General features: G+C 40.7%; 1 protein-coding gene and 1 long non-coding RNA gene across 8 annotated transcripts in view; one reads left to right on the top strand and one right to left on the bottom strand.

Annotated features, from left to right (window-relative positions):
* Positions 1-9,198, bottom strand: part of PACSIN2 (protein kinase C and casein kinase substrate in neurons 2) — a 62,279-nt gene extending 53,081 nt beyond the window's left edge. For 5 of the 7 annotated variants that reach the window (XM_032986312.2, XM_032986315.2, XM_032986317.2 and 2 more), the window contains exon 1: positions 9,069-9,198. The gene's annotated coding sequence lies outside the window, so the exon portion shown is untranslated. Of the gene's footprint in view, positions 1-7,915; positions 7,938-8,448; positions 8,542-9,068 lie in introns of those variants that run through there. The other 2 variants (XM_032986313.2, XM_032986314.2) reach the window with 2 other exon arrangements.
* A 300-nt stretch (positions 9,199-9,498) lies between these two features.
* On the top strand, positions 9,499-17,950 carry LOC116960006. Its single transcript, XR_004406129.2, has 2 exons — positions 9,499-10,280; positions 17,478-17,950. It is a non-coding gene; the product is annotated as an uncharacterized LOC116960006 (long non-coding RNA).
* Positions 17,951-18,015: the final 65 nt, after the last annotated feature.

Here is an 18,015-nt window from a genome sequence, read left to right as displayed (position 1 = left end):
GAAAAACAGGCAAAAAGATATTTTCATTGTTTATGTGGAAGTGGTAGGCACAGAAGTAACAGATTAGATTTTTGCATTTGGAAACATAAATGAAGACCATTAATATCACTGAAACCTCACTGTACAAGTCACATGACTGAACAGTTTGTAAGTGGTTCTAATTAGGTAGAAAGAATTAAGTGGTCAAGAAAGGAGAGGTGACACTTCTGCAATAATATTCATTAATCATTTGAATTATTAACTACTTTAAAGAACACTAACGCTTCACAAACATTCTGGAACATCTTCCAATTACAGTGCCCATGTGGTGCATGAGCTAACTGCTATCTACCAGAGACCACTAAAGCACACGAAACTCAGCAGAGCCAGCTCCTGCAGCAAGCTGCTGTGTGAAGGAGAACACTGCATTACTGCGAAGCCCTACGGTCCCACTGACATATGCTCCATGTTTCACTTTCCCAATTCTAAAGTTGGCATGGAATTTAACATACATTATAGGTGACAATGCCCTAACCCAAAGAGTATGATGCATTCAATACAAAGGAACCCCACATATAACATACCTCAAAAGAGAATGGATGACAGAACTAGAAGTGACTACCTGCATAACTGTCCTGAGTAGACTCAGATCATTTCCAGCTTCCACTGAGAAGACTCAGATTTGTCAATCTGATAAAATAACACTACTTTATACCACAAGAATCACACAAGATTTTTTTAATAGCTGTCCCCAAAGACACATTAGAAGAAGAAAACAAAGTAGCTACAGAAATAGATACACATGAAGTAGAAAACAGGGGAAGTACACGGTAACAAATGTAACAAAAGCTAGGAATGATGAAAGCAGAAAGAACACAGAAGTAGTTGTAATGGTAGACCTCAAATATACTTAAAGCTCCTTTACTGTTTAACAACCTGAGCAACAATGCTATCATTCATAAGGTATCCACATTTTAATGTGGTAACAGAGGCAGAGGATCTATGAATGCTGACAAATAATCATCTGAGAGATATGAATATTAGCCTTCAAATTAGAAATCAAAAAGGCTTAGGACTCCAAACAAGCATGTGCAAATTAGCTTTTGTTCAAGAATTTTAAAATGTCATTTGGGAGGCTCTAAGTACTGAACTTTTAACAAGTTCTGAATAGTGGGGAAGTTCCAGAAGACTAGAGAAAAGCTGACGTCACATAAGTGTTTTAAAAGGGACATGGTTAGTCTACTAAAAACACATCAGTCAAAATGGAACAAGTAATATTCCATTTGAACATAACAAGTTGATAAATATTATTACATAGGTAAAAAGAAAAATCAATACAACCAGCTTCTTAACATCCTCTTTTTATGAGGTCACCATCCTGAATGATAATGACTATGCCGAGGACATTAAGTTTCAACACAGCATTCAACTTGCTATCACAAGGTATTCAGATTAAGATTCAGAACAATACAGGCTCAGTCTGATATTACATTTACTAATTTTAAGAGCAGCAGCAATTAAAATGCTTATATGAAATATCATCTTTTAAAATGTTTACAGAATATCAGTGTATGATCCACAGATTAAAACGTGTCTATTCACATTAAAACCATCTCCAAAACATGCTCCTGAGGATATATCCAAAATTGCAATAAAAGAAGATCGGGAAGAAACAGAAGTATAGGAAGTTAATTCTGTGAGAAGCTGCTAGAAGCTTCCCCTCTGCCGGACAGAGCCAATGCAGCCGGCTCCAAGATGGACCCACCACTGGACAAGGCTGAGCTCATCAGCAACATTGGTAGTGCCTCTGGGATAGCATATTTAAGAAGCATGGGGGGTGGGGGTGTGTGTAAAACCTGCACAACTGCAGCCAGAGAGAAGAGTGAGAATACATGAGAGAAACAGCCCTGCAGACCCCAAGGTCAGTGCAGAAGGAGAGGAGGTGCTGCAGGTGCCGGAGCAGAGATTCCCCGGCAGCCCCTGGTGCAGCCCCTGGTGAGGCAGGCTGTGCCCTGCAGCCCAGGGAGGGCCATGGTGGGGCAGATCTCCACCTGCACCTCGTGGAGGACCCCACGCTGGAGCAGGTGGGTGCCCAAAGGAGGCTGTGACCCTGTGGGAAGCCCACGCTGCAGCAGGTTTGCTGCCAGAACTTGTGACCGTGTGGGGGGGCCCACGCTGGAACAGTCTGCTCCTGAAAAGCTGCACCCCATGGGAGGGACTCACACTGCAGCAGTTTGTGAAGAGCTACAGCCCACGGGCAGGACTGTCTCCTGTGGGAGGGACCCCACACTGGAGCAGGGGAAGAGTGTGATGAGTCCTCCCCCTGAGGAGGAAGGAGCAACAGAAACAACAAGTGATGAACTGACCACAGCCCCCATCCCCTGCCCTCTGCACTGCTCAGGGCAAAGAGGTAGAGAAAAATCGGGAGTGAAGTTGAGCCCGGGAAGAAGGGAGGGGCAGGGGGAAGGTGGTTTAAGATTTGGTTTTATTTCTCATTACTCCCATGGCTCTGATTTGATTGGCAATAAATTAATTTCCCTGAGTCAAATCTGTTTTGTCAGTGACTGTAATTGGTGAGTGATCTCCATGTCCTCATCTTGATCCATGAGCCTTTTGCTGTATTTTCTCTCCTCTGTCCAGCTGAGGAGGGGGAGTGACACAGCAGCTTTGGTGGGCACCTGGCATCCAACCACCACAGTGATACAGGAACAGTATACAACTTGTTTCACTTATCTTTCCATTTAGGACTCTGTTCACTTAAGACAGCATGCAAGTTTGCTTTGGGAAGTGGCACTACGAAAAAGCATGATCAACCAATAACCCATTTATCAATATGTGCCAGTTGTTTCTACTTTCCATTGAACTAGCTTTCAAAAAAATATAAAAACCTCAACTCAAAGCAAGAATGACTCACAACCCTAAAAGTTCCCTGGGCCAAAAAACCCCTACTAGTAGAAAGCAGAATGGCAGTAAAACACACTCAACTTGGTGTAAACCAATGGAAACACTAGTGGCCTACCATAATAGCAGACCAATACAAATAATCAATGAGATGGCAATACTCTCAGCTGTGGTCATAACAGTTTCTAGGAAATGTAATTGCCCAAAAAAAAAAAAAACAGCTAACCATCCCATTAACTTCTCACTGTATTTGAATGACACAAGACTGACAGCATGCTTTATATGAAGTTCTCTCCTAAAATTAAAGAAAAGTTGTTGAAAGGAAATGGTTAGCAGTTTCAGTTCTCATACGTAAAACAGAGTGCTCACATTGTGGAATGGAACCATTACTTCAACCCATCAAGAACTTGGGAACAGTTCCCATCAATTAAGTTCACCCTAGAGTTTAACCAAACTGTTCAATGGCTCCTTCAAGTTAAGCACAATTGTATGTTGATCAGATATTAGATTGGTTAGATTATTTCAGTTAAATGACAAAGCAGTAAAAGTTTTGAAGCTTTTATCTGTAACTACTAAGGGACAGAGAAAAGCTGGAGACTTCTGGAAAAAAAAAAAAAAAAAAGCTTTAAAAAATGTTATTCAAGAACTGTGGAAGTAAGCATGCCTACAAGTTGATGTTGTATTCATGTGGTTCCATTAAATACAAAAGCTTGCTTTAACATACCTAGACCTGTTTGTTATAAATTTATCATTTGTCCTGACAAGAAAGCAGCATTGTTCCATGCAGCAGTGATCCAGGTATCTGTCAATTTGCCAAGAAAGCCTCTATTAAGGGAGAGGATTAGAGGCATAAATCAAACTAAAGATGTCCCGTTTGTCCTATGACTCATATCAGATTATTTATTGAAATCTGTACTTTGCATTACCCCTTTTAAGAAGGGTATATTAAGCATATTCACCCCACACCCTTTATTTGACCTATTAAGTCAGAAATTAAAAAAAAAACAAAAAAACAAAAAAACAAAAACCACCCCAACACACACAAACTTAAAAGAACAGTAAAGTATGGCTGTGCATCTGCTATTAAGAAAAAAATAAAAATACTAAGAATATTTCAATATTCCCCTACCATTACTATGCTAAGTAAAAAGTTCTATGCAAGTTGGTTTTGGAACCTGGAATCCTTGGCCATGCTCAGAAAGAGTTTGAGATGTCAGGTACAAGAACTCTGATAGCCCTGTCAGAGGTCAGTCAACATACACCTTTTGTTGTTACAGTCACCAGCTGGCAACACGTCAGCCTAATATGTATAAGTTAATCTCTTCCACATAAATCAGATTTACCAGTCCTATTTATGCTACTCATGTACAAAGACACAATAATAAGACAAAGAATACTACACTTTTGCAAAAAGACATTTCATAATAAAGATTACAGGAACACCAGTCATCCAGTTTTAATATTAGTAAACAACCCACTACTTTATAATCAAAAGCTAGGAGTTTGCAAGTATATCATGATTCTATGATACATAAATCACAACAGGCATGAGAAGATACTTAAAATGCATACTTGTGAACTCTGAGTTCACAGTGTCACTTAAAACCTGCGTGGCAACCATTCTCAGGGCATCTACTATGTTGCATCTATGAGTTTATCTCAAATGATTACATAAAATCCAGCCTTTTTGGTGTCAGTAAAACTGTTTGAAACAAATATTTAATAATATGATTTGACAGACTGTTCTTATCGCCGTTTTTGCTGTTATATCGTAGTCTGGTTTGTTATTCACTGGCCTAGAGTACATGATATAAGGCAAATAAGCTTGTTTAAAATTTTTGGTCTGTAGATGCATTGGAATTAATTCTTAACATAAAGCAGAGTCCTACACAAGCAAAAAGGGTTAATAACATGCATTGGCCCAAAAACAAACAATGCAAGATACAGGTCTTCAACACTGTCAAAATATTTACAACATGTTGTGTAAGCCAGAACCATTTTTAAATATTTGCATATTCTAAAAAGTTGAACCAAACCACATCACTTAAAGCCTTTGAGACATTTTCTTTTTGCTTCAGAGCTCATTACTGTGCAGTTTTAAAATATCCATGCTAGTTCTATCCCTATTTACTAATTAGGGCTGGGTACCTTCTCAAATATTGACACATCCTGTCCACCAAGGTTCACAGGACTCTACCAATGCACACCAGTCCACAGTGGCTCAAGCAGAATCACTCATGCTCCAAGGAACACACATCAAGGCAGATTCTAGATCAACACCATTAGAGAAATTTTGACTGTTCCCTTCCGCCAAGCAAGGTACCTTGCAGGATAGCACATAAAGGAATGACATTCAAGTCTTGTTACAAATTTGATTATGACTGTAGACTGGGAACCAACCCCAGGATACAACAGCCTTCTTACTATCAACTTCAGGTTATCCTTCCCAACCCCAGAGCACCAACTACGCAGGTAACATTCACATTAAGTACACCATTTTATTCAACCACAGACTCAGAATACTTAGCTCAATTTAGCTCAGTACAGTTACATCACTTATTTCCTGCTTTCTTCCTTTCCATGTCCTTGAGAACAATTCATCATTACATTAAGTCAAGCCAAAAATCACTAGGTTTAGTTGAAAGGAACAACACCACTTCTTGAAGTTTTATGGATTAAGACAGAATTTGAATTAAATAATCTGTTACAAAAAAGTTGTCTCACAGACCAGTCTTCAATTCAAGCATTAGAGACTTCATTCTAGGTCTCAGGCACCAAGTCATTAAATCTTACAATTTATTTTAAAGAGCAGAGGTTCCAAGAACCAACAAAACACAACTCCGATGTATTGGTTTACATGCATGTTTAAACAAATCTATTAAAAACCCCTTCGATCTGCATCTGCTGTTTTCCCTGGCTTGTTGTATGAGAAAATGAAACTTTTTTCAGGACCTGTAACTCCCACATTGAGAAAACCACGCACCATCTCAGAAGCAGAAAGCTACCTTTTAACTAATTTGTGTTACTCCCACAGATTCATACAAGCACAGGTAGTTATTGACTAGCAGAACCACTAAGCATTTTATCCTTTGCCATTCCTGTGACAAGCACAGAAATGTCTTGTCCTGCATTCACAGGCTACCAATTTGTGTCTCAGCAACCTTTACGTTCATTTTAACCACAGTCAGGGAAGCACAGAATTGATATAAGGACATCTTTAACCAAGTAGCTCACTCAGCTCTAGAGAAGGAAAAGGTACCCACACGCTGTATAAACAGACCATGAGAACAAAACTCCTCATGCTTAACACTATATCATCCAAACATGTCGCCTGGTAAAACTAACAGGTTCACAGTACTGGTTTTCAAACCAACATTCAAATGCCCCGATACAAGAAAAGCAAGCAGACATCTACCCATTAGAAAAATATATCATCTAGGTATTTTCTGAAAGTATTACTTATACATATTCATAGATCAAAATGTTGCCTCATAATATCACTGCAGTCAGAAAACCATGTTACTATAATAGTATTTCAAATACTAAAGGAATAGAAAAGAAAAATTAGAAAAATACAATTAAATACACACTACAAAGTAAAAATGAAGTTTTAGTAACAGAGATGACTTGTGGAATATAGGCTTATGACAGTTTCTATGAAAGTTAAAAAAAAAAGTTGAAGAACACTTAAGACCATCCACAAAGACTCATAGAGCTAACACCAAGCCCAGCAATCATAAATGCCACCTGTCAGTCTGATATTAACTACCGCATCCACTTGCAGCACACCCTCCCCAAAATGAGGGGAAAAAACGTTGAGTAAAAAAAAAAAACCCAAACAGTTTTGCCTGACAACTATTAATAAACTGTTTAATTGCTAACTACAATTATGCTATGTAGCTTCCTTTTAACACTGATATTGTTGCTTGATGTGTGGTATGCAGTTTAGCCCCCAGAGCAGTTTTAAATGTTTATTCTAGTATGGCACTGTACAACACATAGACCCCAAGCCAAAGAAACAGACTCTAGAACTGTAAACTATGCACCAAGGGGAGTTTGGAGCACCTGAACACTGAACAGCCATGCCAAGGTTAACACTAAAGAGGATGAGGTAGCACCTGAACTGCTCTCCTACTTACCATGCCTAAGTTGTGGTATAGTGTGATCAGAGATCTCTAAAATGATGCTGCATTGTACTAATTAGACACACCCCATGCTCTAAACACATGCTACTGTTTAAGCTGATTCAGTCATAATTGTCAGAATATAACTCTACAATCTTTGAAGGCAAATTGCAAGTTTAACAAAATATAATTTCAGGTAGATACAGGTATGAAAGAGCAAGCACATTAGCTCTCGGTGCTAATAAACTTAATAGTTAAAAATACAATTAAGAAGTTTTTCCCCCATCTGAAATACAGCTGGCAAACTGTTTTAGTTACCTCTCACCTTTAAGCAGCAATACAAGTCTTCTCCTCCCCCCCCACCCAAGAAAGCAATGAAGCAATGTTTTCCTATTAGTCTCATCACAGACATACGAGAATGATCTTTTTGTTGCACTAAAACCAGAACGAAAACTCAGTTGCTTACATAATGCACTCTTCATTATGACTGACAACAACACACTGTTAATGTTTTTACATTTTCAAAGTATTGGAAAGATTTTCTTTAGAGAAGGGCTGAACAAACTCTGGAATTAAATCCAAATTAGCAGAAAATCCCCCTTGTAGCAAGAGAAAACAGTCTTATGGCAACCTTTCAAGCAGTCTGTTATGAGATGAGGGAGTGCGACAAAAAAACAAGTGTCTAGCATATCCAAAGACTCATTTTTTATCCCAGTCTGAGTCATGTACAAATGATCAAACTTACTGAAACAGGTAGAGGATATGTGAGCAGTGGTGTACATGTTTTAAATTATTTTAACCAATCTACAGTTTTAATCAAGAATGGCTACCAAGAAAACTGAACATTTAAAACCACAAGATTACATTTAGTTTTCAAACAGCGTACAAAGGACAGGATATGTCACTCGCACCTTTCTGGCTTCCCTTACTGTTAGGGCAAAAGGATGAAGGCTTAGAAGGCTGAGTCTATCAGCTTCTGAGTCACTCCAAGCAGAGACAGCCAGGCAGCTGGGAAAGATGAATACAGCAAGCCAAGCAGACACTGTAGATACCCAATCTTTCTCTAACCAGGTAGCCTCGATGCACATAAAGAGACTCTGGTCTCTCACACAGATGTTTCGGTTTTGGGAGATGCAGAGATTCTTTCCGCTAGCCAAAAAAGGGAAAGTCAAGAGAGAAGAAGGCAAAGGCAAGACCGAGAAGCCTGACTTAGCTGGGTCAACACCGGTACTCAGCAGGCTGCAAGCCGTTTAAAACCTCACTCTCTCCCGTAGAAACACCTCCTCCCACCAAATCGGCATCGTTACCTGCCACAATCCAGGACGCCGGGATTTCAAATCCGACAGGACAAAAACAAAAAAAAAACAACTGAACAAACGCCAATCGCTCACACCCAGGTCTCCTACCTCGTCCTCCTCCCCTCCCCAACCCAAAGCCCCGTCACCTCCACGGAGCGGGTCACCAAACTTCCCCGAGCAGCGAGTTCTTCCCTCCTCCAGGAACCGAGCCTCCCCACCGCCGGTGTCGTCATCCCCCGCAAGCCCCAGCCCTGCCCTTCCCCGCCAGCCGCCCTGCAAGGAGAGCTTCACCTTCCCCGCGCCCGCGGGAGAAGCGGCGCCGGCACCCCGCCACTCCCACGCCACCCACCCCCCCACACCCCACCGCCGCCCCCTCCCCACGGCGCGCGCTCCTCTCCTCTCCGCGCCGCCCCCGCGCCCCGGCACCCTCACACCCCCCCACACCCCCCCCCTCCCCTCCCGCCTCACCGCCGCGACCCCGCCGGCACCCAGCGGGGCCTTCCCGGCACGCCGCCCGCCCCGCGCGGCCTGACCCCCCGCCACGGGCGGCGCCGGCCCAGGCACGGCGGCTGAAACAGCCGCTCTCCCGCTAGTGGGACCCCGCCGCCCGCCATTCCGCACACACACACACCCATACACACACCCCCCCAAAAAAAAAAAAAAAAAAAAAAAAAAAAAAGGCTCCGACGAGGATCTAAATCCCGGCCTCCGCTCCCAAACCTCTCCCTGAGGGTAGGGCCCGAGACAACGACGGCGCCGCCCTCACCTGAAGGGCCGGGAACTGTCCGTCTCCCGTGCCCGCCGGCAGCGAAGGAGGGAAGGGGCTGGCGAGAGAGCGCGGAGGAAGGCGAGAGAAGCCCCAGCGCCCCGCGCCCCGCCACACCGACTGCCCTCCGCCCGCCTCCCCCGCCCCTCCGATTGGCGGACGCCCAGCCGCCTCCCGATTGGGCGAGGGCGAAGGAGATGCTCCCGCCCCGCCACCGCCCATTTGCGCTCCGCGACTGCCAGTTAACCTCCCCTTCCTAGGGGAGGGGCTGCGAAGTTTGGGCGGGGGGAGGGGGAGAGAGGCAAAGGTAGCTGGCGGGGCGCGCGGGCAGGCGGCGCGGGCTCGCCAACGGCCGCCGGGGGGCCGTTAGCGCCGCGCGGGGGGCGCCTCCTGAGGGGGCTCCGGCCGCGGCTGCCGGGCAGCCTTGCCCGCCCCCGCCGGCTCGCCGGGAGGGCAGCTGCGGCGTTACGGGTAGGTAGGTAGGGAGGTACGTGGTCGGAAACCGCCGACGGGAACGCTGCGGAACGCGGCAGGGCGCGACGCGATTAAAAACATTGCGTCTGTGTGCCGTTCCCGCGGCGGGGGGGGATCGCGAACGAGCAGGTTTTGTTTCCCGAATCGGTATTTGACCGAGCCGATAGATTCCCGAAAAGTGACAGGGACTTCTTAACGCCCGAAAGCGGTGAAGCCTTTCCTTTCCCTCCCGATCCCGCGGCGATCCCGCCGTGTAACGCAGTGCCCTCTAACACCACAATGCGGCAATGACGGTGCTGCATTTACCGCGCTTCTCTGGCTCCTGCCCGTCAGCTGGAGCCGCGTCTCGCTGGGGGGGACCGGGCAGGGCTCGGCGGGCTTGTCTATCAGCGGCAAGGGAGACAGGGGTGGCTCAAGGGCAGAGTTGCCTTTGAAATAACATTGGCGATGTGGTTAAACCTCTGTGCGCGGAGGTGCGCGGTAGTTGAGTGATATCACAGGCAGAACTGTTATTCCAGCCCTTGCCTATCTTTCAGACTTATTTGTTTTAGACAGAGGGTTATTTAAGTTCCAAGCAGCAGCCATCACGGTAACCTTATGTCGTCCCATCAGCCTTTGCCTGCTCCTCCACTAATTTCAGCATTTCCCTCCCATCTGCCCTTCTCATCACTGATCTGCCTCCAGCCTTCTCCCAGAGGACAGCCTGGTTTGAGGACATCGAGAGCTCTGGATCATTGGGTAGGACTGCAAAACAGTCCTAAGAGTACTTTCCTCTTGGCCATGTTTTCTTATGCAAGTCTGCATATAATCAGCATAGACGCCAAGTCTTCCTGTACTCTTTCACTGAGTGACTCATTAACTTAAGGAGTTTTAAAATCACTGGGAATTTGGATTAGCTCAGTAGGACTGTGAGACCATTGCACTGGGGTAGATTTTACCTTCTGAAGAAACGTCCTTTAAAAAATGATTGGAATTAATTGCAATTACCATTACTGTAAAATTTTGTCAGGTTGGTAAACTTTCTAAGATTTAATATGATTTGTCCCTTCCCTAATCTACTTCTCTTCTCTCCTGTTTTGAAAGTTATAAGTTCATATTTGAGAGGAGGAATCTTGAAATTTATCATTTCTTCTCTCGCTTATCATCACAATTTTACATGCAGTCTGTCTCATTTGATAGGAGATGAAGCTTTGCATAAACCAGCTTTCTTTACAGGAGATTACATGTGATATATATAATTGTAAATACAGCTCTTTCTGTATGGACACAAATCAAACTTCCGTTTTGCCTAGAGCATTGTCAAAGCTGGAAATCCTCCTTGCCAGAACACTTAGACTTTTTTCAACCTCAACATCAAAACAGTCATTCATCTCTTTGTATGGTCAAATAATGCTCAAATTTGTTCAAAGATTGAAGAAACAGAACAGGAATTCAGCGTAAACTGTAGCACTCCCTGGTAGAACTAAGTTCATACTGTGATGAAAGGGAATGCCATTTCAGTGGTGTACAGAAGTTCAACCTGCAGCTGGCGGTGGACTGACACAAAAAAACCCCAACTATTCCACACAGAGTTGATTTAATATCCCCTTGTGCCCCCCAAATCACTTCACTGAGCACAAACCCAGTGCCAATCACATATATGCTACCAACTGTGAAAGCCAGGGCTCACATTCTTATATTAAGCCAGCACAGGGGTATTGACTGTAAATAGAGCAAGAGATGTATATTCAGGCCCCCGGTCTGGTTGTGAAAACTAAGAGTCTTTTAACAAGAAGGAAAACAGTGCCTTATTTTTCAAATCAGCTATTCCCATGCATGGCCTTTGCTAGGCTACTGTACCGTTTATACATTTTATCTATATATTCACTATTATTATTATATATGTTATAGACATTATAATGTGTGTATAGTGTATATATTAGTTTATATGTTCTATGCATTATAATATGTGCATATTTATATTATATTTATTTTGTTACTATATTTACATATTTACTGTATTCACATATATATTTTCGATATTATATTTTTTTAAAAATATATATATACACATATAGGTACAGTAAATTTAGCCCTCATGTCATAGTGCAAAGGCATTGTTTTGGGAGTCCTCCTCAAACGGAACTTGAACTGCTTCTGCCTTCTGAGGGAATGAAGGGTGATCAGTAATTAGTATTTTACACAGTATCTTTGTACTAACAAGTAGATTCAGATTTTAATACAACTTGAGACATAAGAATCATGTTTTCCAACTTTTCACTTACAAAGATGTTTAAATCTGTTAGCATCATTATAAATGCTACAAAATTATAATTTTAAAGATGAAAAAGTAGAGGCAGGAGTATTAAATAGAAAAGTTAATGAAAAGACAATTTATGTGAACATTTTAATTTAATATATGGAAGTTTCTTGAGGCACCACTTTAGGGAATAGTTTTTTCAAGCTGCTGTATATTCTCTTCTGGTTGCAAGATGTTTCCTATGCTTTTAGATACATTTAGATCAAAAATGGTTAGCTACCTTTGAACGCCAATAAGACAACAACAGCTATCAGAATTTTTAAAATACGTTTTTAATTGTAAAGTTTTTGTCCCCTTTCCAAATGCATAATTTGAAACAATTCAGAAGCAACATTATTAGAGTTGTCTTAGTCTACTTCTTGGATCAACACTATTGATCTTCTTGTGATTTACCTCTATATACAAAAGCAGAACTTGTCTGCATTGGGGTTAATACACATTCTGGTGCAGTAATTTGACTTCATTACTTACAGTAACAGTTTAATGTATGTATAAATATATAGAGGCTTGAGGCCACATGCACTGAATAAATACATGCACTTGAAAAACTGCTTGGGGAAATACACCTTAGTGGTTAATAAAGTACTATTTTTTTAAATTTATAAAATGTAAATTATCTTTATGCATATTTAAACACTAAGTTTTTCTTGTAGTGAATTAAGAGAGATTAGTGGTCTAATTATACCTATTATCAGTCATACAACCTCCCAGAGTGATGACACTATTATGATGCCATAAATAATTTACTGATATGGTAAAACATACTTTGACATATTCGTCTTTTTTTTTTTTTTTTTTCCCTAAATAATAAAATTCCGTTGTTCTCTGAACATTTCCAGTTATATTCAGAATGTGTCATTCTGGGAATGATTATCTTAATATTTTTTCTTAAAAGAAAGGCTAACAGTCTATGCAGCCCTGCTGCTGAACATTTGATTTAGACTGTTAGGAACAGGACAGGAAGTTTCTGAAAAAAAAAAAAAAATTCCTCTCTCATTTTAGATAAGTATCCCACGGTTATTTTTACTTTTAATAAAATCTATTTTTAAATATGCTTCTTGTGTCTTCTGCTGTCCTCAGAAATTCCATGTGTCCTTTTAAGCGCTAATACTTTCTCTGTAAAAAAATTCTGTCTCTTGGCTTCACTCTGCAAATTTTATTGGTGTTTCTTGACTCCTGCAATAACATTTCAGCATACTTTTCAGATCATGTCTCTCTAGCTAAGAAAGCCCAGGTGTTATATATACTTATTTATTTATACTTTAAATCTAAATTTAAATCATGAACCATATTTTGATTGCAAATGTAGTGCCATTAGTGATTATATATGCCAACCAATGACAGAATTTCAGAAGATTAAATTTAATTAAATTCAAATCAATCAATTTCACCATTTCACTGCCCAACTTTCACTGGGAAAGAACTCTTTGCATATAAGACATGCTCTTGTCTGAAATATTATCTCCTTGTTTTCACATTAACGTGTTTAATGTTTTATACTGTCTAAACTTTTCTATTTCACAACTGTCTATGATTATCTCAGACGTCAGTGATATGCTTTTAATGGGTACAAAACTTGAGAATAATTATGGTATAGAAGACTGTCAATGGAAAAGATATCTCTATGTCATCATAACAATTGCAAAAGTTCTGGTTATGGACTGTTTCAAGTATGGAGGGTTTCTTTAAGCTTGCCTAAGCCTTGATGGCAACTTAAAAGAAGTGGAAAAAAATACAGTCTAACACAAACAACTTCCTACTATTCAGTAAAAACAATCAGCCTTTCCAAGATACTCATTTATGTTCCTATTTCCTTTGAATAATTAAAGTTTTAACAAAACTGTGGTTAAAGTCAGCCTTTCCCAGCTATACACACTTATTTTCTGCAGAGAATATAGGAATAAAGTTTTTGTTTGTTTTTGTTACAGAACCCTACAGGTTAGCACAACTAGCTATGGACACCAGTGTTATATTTTGATACCTACGCACCAGATGGCACGGAATCCTTCCCACTGACTTGAAGGCTTGAGTGAGCTATTTTAATAAAGCAGGCACGAAATTAAGTTGACTTCTGTTTTTTCCACCTAAGTAAACTGAACAGTGACTAGTTCAGAAACAGCACTAGTTTATAATGAGTGTAAAGCCCTTCCTTTACTACAGATAAATGAGCTCTGCCTGACATGTTCTGCTGCTGAAATGCAGGGCTATATATCTTCTGTGAAATGTCTATTGTTTTGCCAAGTTTATAGCAGGAAGTGAATCAGGAGACAGGGACATTTTAGGCAGAAGTTCTATTGTAAAGCCAACGGCAACAAAGTAGCTTTAGGGATAATACTGTTTCTTTTATTCTAATTAAGTTCCTAAAGACATATAAAGAAGCTATTCTGTGTGAATCTTATTAATTCCTTCCATGTCAAAGAATTAACAGGGAGAAAGGTTAGTGCCCAGGAAGCAAGCCCAACTATTCAACTCTAGCAATAAGCTCCCTCCACACTGATGTCATTATAACAATTCCCATAGCTGTTTAGAGCTTGTCTATTTAATTCTTCATACAATACTGTCGTTATGCCAGTGGTCACTTGAGCATATGAAGAACAGTATTTTAGGACTGAGACACACATTTATTTAGCTCTGCCTGGCAAGTTATTACACTAGTTGAAGTCAGAACTTTTGAGAACTGTTATTTCTGATTTATATTGCTCCACTGAAAGCCGAAATAGTTTCTTTATCCTACAGTTAGATACGTTTGGAGGATGATTGGCCTAGGGCCATGGTTAGTTACTCAGACCTGAGAGCTTGTCTGCTTGCAGTCACTCACATTTAAACCTACTTAAACCCTCTCAGTCAGAGGTAAAACAGTCTTTAATCTTTTGGAGAATGAGGCTCCCACAAAAAGAGCTACTACCTTACCTTTGAATGAGAGCATCCACACAGGGTTTAACATCTTTTATTACACGTTAGGTTTGGTCAATTGATGTGTTTGGTCGATTCCCCTTAAGGTCTATAGTTGATGCATGCCCCATGTGGCGTGCACATCTCCCTAATCCCTTCAGTTCCAGCTGATAGCAGAGCATGCCCCAGGCTGTTATCAGTTTGCACACCACTTTGTACCAGTAGTTCTGTCCTATGGCAGCAATAGATTTAGTTAAGAACAAAGGAGTGAAAAGTTTAAGATTTTACCCCTGAGTAGGCAATTAAAGTTTTAATTTACAGTTTGTCTTCCTCCTTACCAGATTTTCACCTTTACCTTTCAAGGCCATGTACAAACAAGCTTCTCACAGGGTGATATCCACATACCACCCTCCTCCTTCTCATCCAGAACTATTAGCTATGACTACTTTTGTCTTCTTGTCATCCTCCTGTTTCTGAGTCTGCAAACAAGCACAGAGCAAACTATCATTCCAGCTGACACGGAACATGACCCTTTCATTATTCAAATTCTTTCAGAGAACCATCATATTTCTCAACAGCTCTTATGCAGAAAAAATAGATATTACGTAGCAATGGAGGTTTGTAATTTTGAGCTTCTTAACATTTCACTTATGTGAATGAGGCCTTAAATTTTTCATAGAAAAGGAAGACCTCTTGCTTGCTTGCAGGGTTTTTTGGGTTTGTTTGTTACTGATAATCAGAAAGCCAATCTTAGGCATCTAAAATGTCATGTTAGTTCAGTTTTGTTCCTTAAAACTCCCTTTACATACATAGGTAGGTTTTTCATGTATTAGAAGTGAAAATATAGTTAGGCCTTCAAACTTCAGCCTTTGCAAAAAGTCTGTTGGAAAAGGAAATGAGGAGAAAGCAGTCTGATGTATCTAATCACGAGTCTATTGTTTTTAAAAGAAAGTAGAATGAGATCAGGAAGAGAGGGTCACTGTATCTGCAGTCTCTTTGACTTCTTGCTCTTTAAAGAACATTGCATTACTGATTTCGTGTTTGGGTCAGCAGGATAAATTACTAGCAGTACATTGGTTGGAGATATAACTGTGAAATTTGTGACATCAACATTTGAAATCTAAATTCTAGTTTTGAGATTAGGTACTACATAGTTAAAGATGCCTATGAGAGCTTTTTTTTTTTCTCCCGCCAATTAGTAATGCTTTAACATTTTGATTCTGAGGTAGTAATGATAATTTACTAAATATTTTGCAGAGACATTTCATCCTCAAGTGTTTGAAATATGCTTTCCCAATACTACAGTGGCCAGACAGAAGGATTTGCTGTTCCAAATTGATAGCTCTGCTACAAAAATATTTTCCATATAAAATACTGCTCTGTAAATACTACATGTGAATGAAATATATCTGCTACACACTGGGAGAGAAATCCTTATTCTTTGAAAGCGATAGTAAGACTTCCACTGATTTAATGATGACAATTTTTCTGAAGTCAGGAATGGAAGAGATGCATTATTATATTGAGTAAGAAGAGTACAAGCTCAAATGAGTTGACCTTTTCCAAGCCACTAGAAAACCCCTCAACAGTTAAATAAGGATATTTAATATTAGTAATATTACAGGTGGTGCCATTCCTATTCTGTCTGGTCCATGTCTGTGTTCTGGAGGCCCTGATTCAACTCGCTGCCTAGCCATAAAGACACCATTGCTAACACAGAGTGCTACCCACAAACAAGTTTGAAATAACAAGTTTATTTAGATGCTACCATCAGTTTTTATTCATTGTGAAATTACATCTAAAAGGTATCCCCTGAATTAAGTCTCCAAAGCCTTCTTCAGCAACAAATCCTAATAACCCAGACCAGGGTTTGCTTTCTCATTAAGCTTTTGCAAAAGGGAGACTGAAAGTCACTGCAGCTGAGTTTGTATGTTACGACTTCTACATATGCAAAATGTAACAGTGTGAAGTTGACTTTTTCACCAGAATCTGCATTTCCCAATATACCTCTTCCCTATAAAGTCCAGCCAGTGTAGGCCACACAGACAAGAAAGAAGATAAAAGGAAGGAGCAATCATTCTATTGTAGCCATCCTTGCTAGTGCCACTGTTACAATAGAACAAGACTACAACAACGTCCTTTGTCTAAGCTAATAAAGAAATTAATTAAAAGCAGTTGAAATTAACATGAGAGAAAGCTCCATTTTCCTTCTACCAGAGTATCCTTGTTGTGTTGCCTGTCTGTAAGAAATATAACCATACTACAAAATACTATTTACTACAGTCTCATGGTTCCTAAAACTGTCACTACTTCCTGTTTTACCCCCAATAGGCAGTTGGGGGTAAAGCTGAAAACATCTGCCCACTAAATATCACATCATTAAACCAACACTTAATATCTCACCACACATTTACTTCAGAGTAGCTTATATGTCAAGGTTCAAATATATAAGATTCACACTTAGGAACTAAAAAGAAAAACAACAAACCAAACACAAAAACCCAACCCCAAAAACTATGAGACCTGGAATTTAGATCATCCTGCAGTAATCATCTGTTCTTAGTCTTATTTCCAGACCCAGCTTGAATATGCTTTTGTAGAGGCCACTGAGAAGACTGAAGTCTGATGACCACAGAATCTGTTGGATTTTGGTCCTTATTTTAATGGCATATACAAGATTAATCAAGATGAGGATCACACTTGGAGTGACTCATTCAGGCTACGTATTTCGTTCTATATTGCAGGGATGAATCCCAGATCCTATGTAAGGATACTGGCCAGCCCAGCCAACATCTGCCCTCCCTCCACAGCCCAAAACGCTCTTGCCAGATGGTGTTCAGACTGAGAGTCATCAGCATCAACTGTCCCAAAGACTGCAGTTTGCAAGCAGCTGCCTTCTTCTAGGAGGCCCTTCAAAAGCAGGAAAAGGACTGACATTTTCTGTGATGCTGGTGGTCTGTTTTACATGTTCAGGTAATTCAAAACTTTTGGGAGACGTTAGGTTTACATCGCACACACTTCACTGGCCTGCCACGTAGGAGGGCAAAGCACGTGGCCTCTGCGGCAGGCAGGCTGAGTATCACTGCACTAGTGGCATCCAGATTAGGGTGTATTATGATTACGTGGACATTTGCAACTCCCAGCCCCCTTCATCTTTTTCTCCACAATACTTCACCATCAAAAAAAAAAAAAAAAAAAACAGGGAGGAAGGGGAAGGAGAATAAAGACAACCAGAACTATACATTGACACTTATAAATAACTGCCCAATAACTGGTGGAAAT

Source organism: Tyto alba, unplaced genomic scaffold (genome assembly GCF_018691265.1).
Source record: "Tyto alba isolate M040663 unplaced genomic scaffold, T.alba_DEE_v4.0 Super-Scaffold_21, whole genome shotgun sequence".
Classification (NCBI taxonomy): Eukaryota; Metazoa; Chordata; class Aves; order Strigiformes; family Tytonidae; genus Tyto; species Tyto alba.
This window is presented reverse-complemented; position numbering and strand designations above follow the sequence as displayed.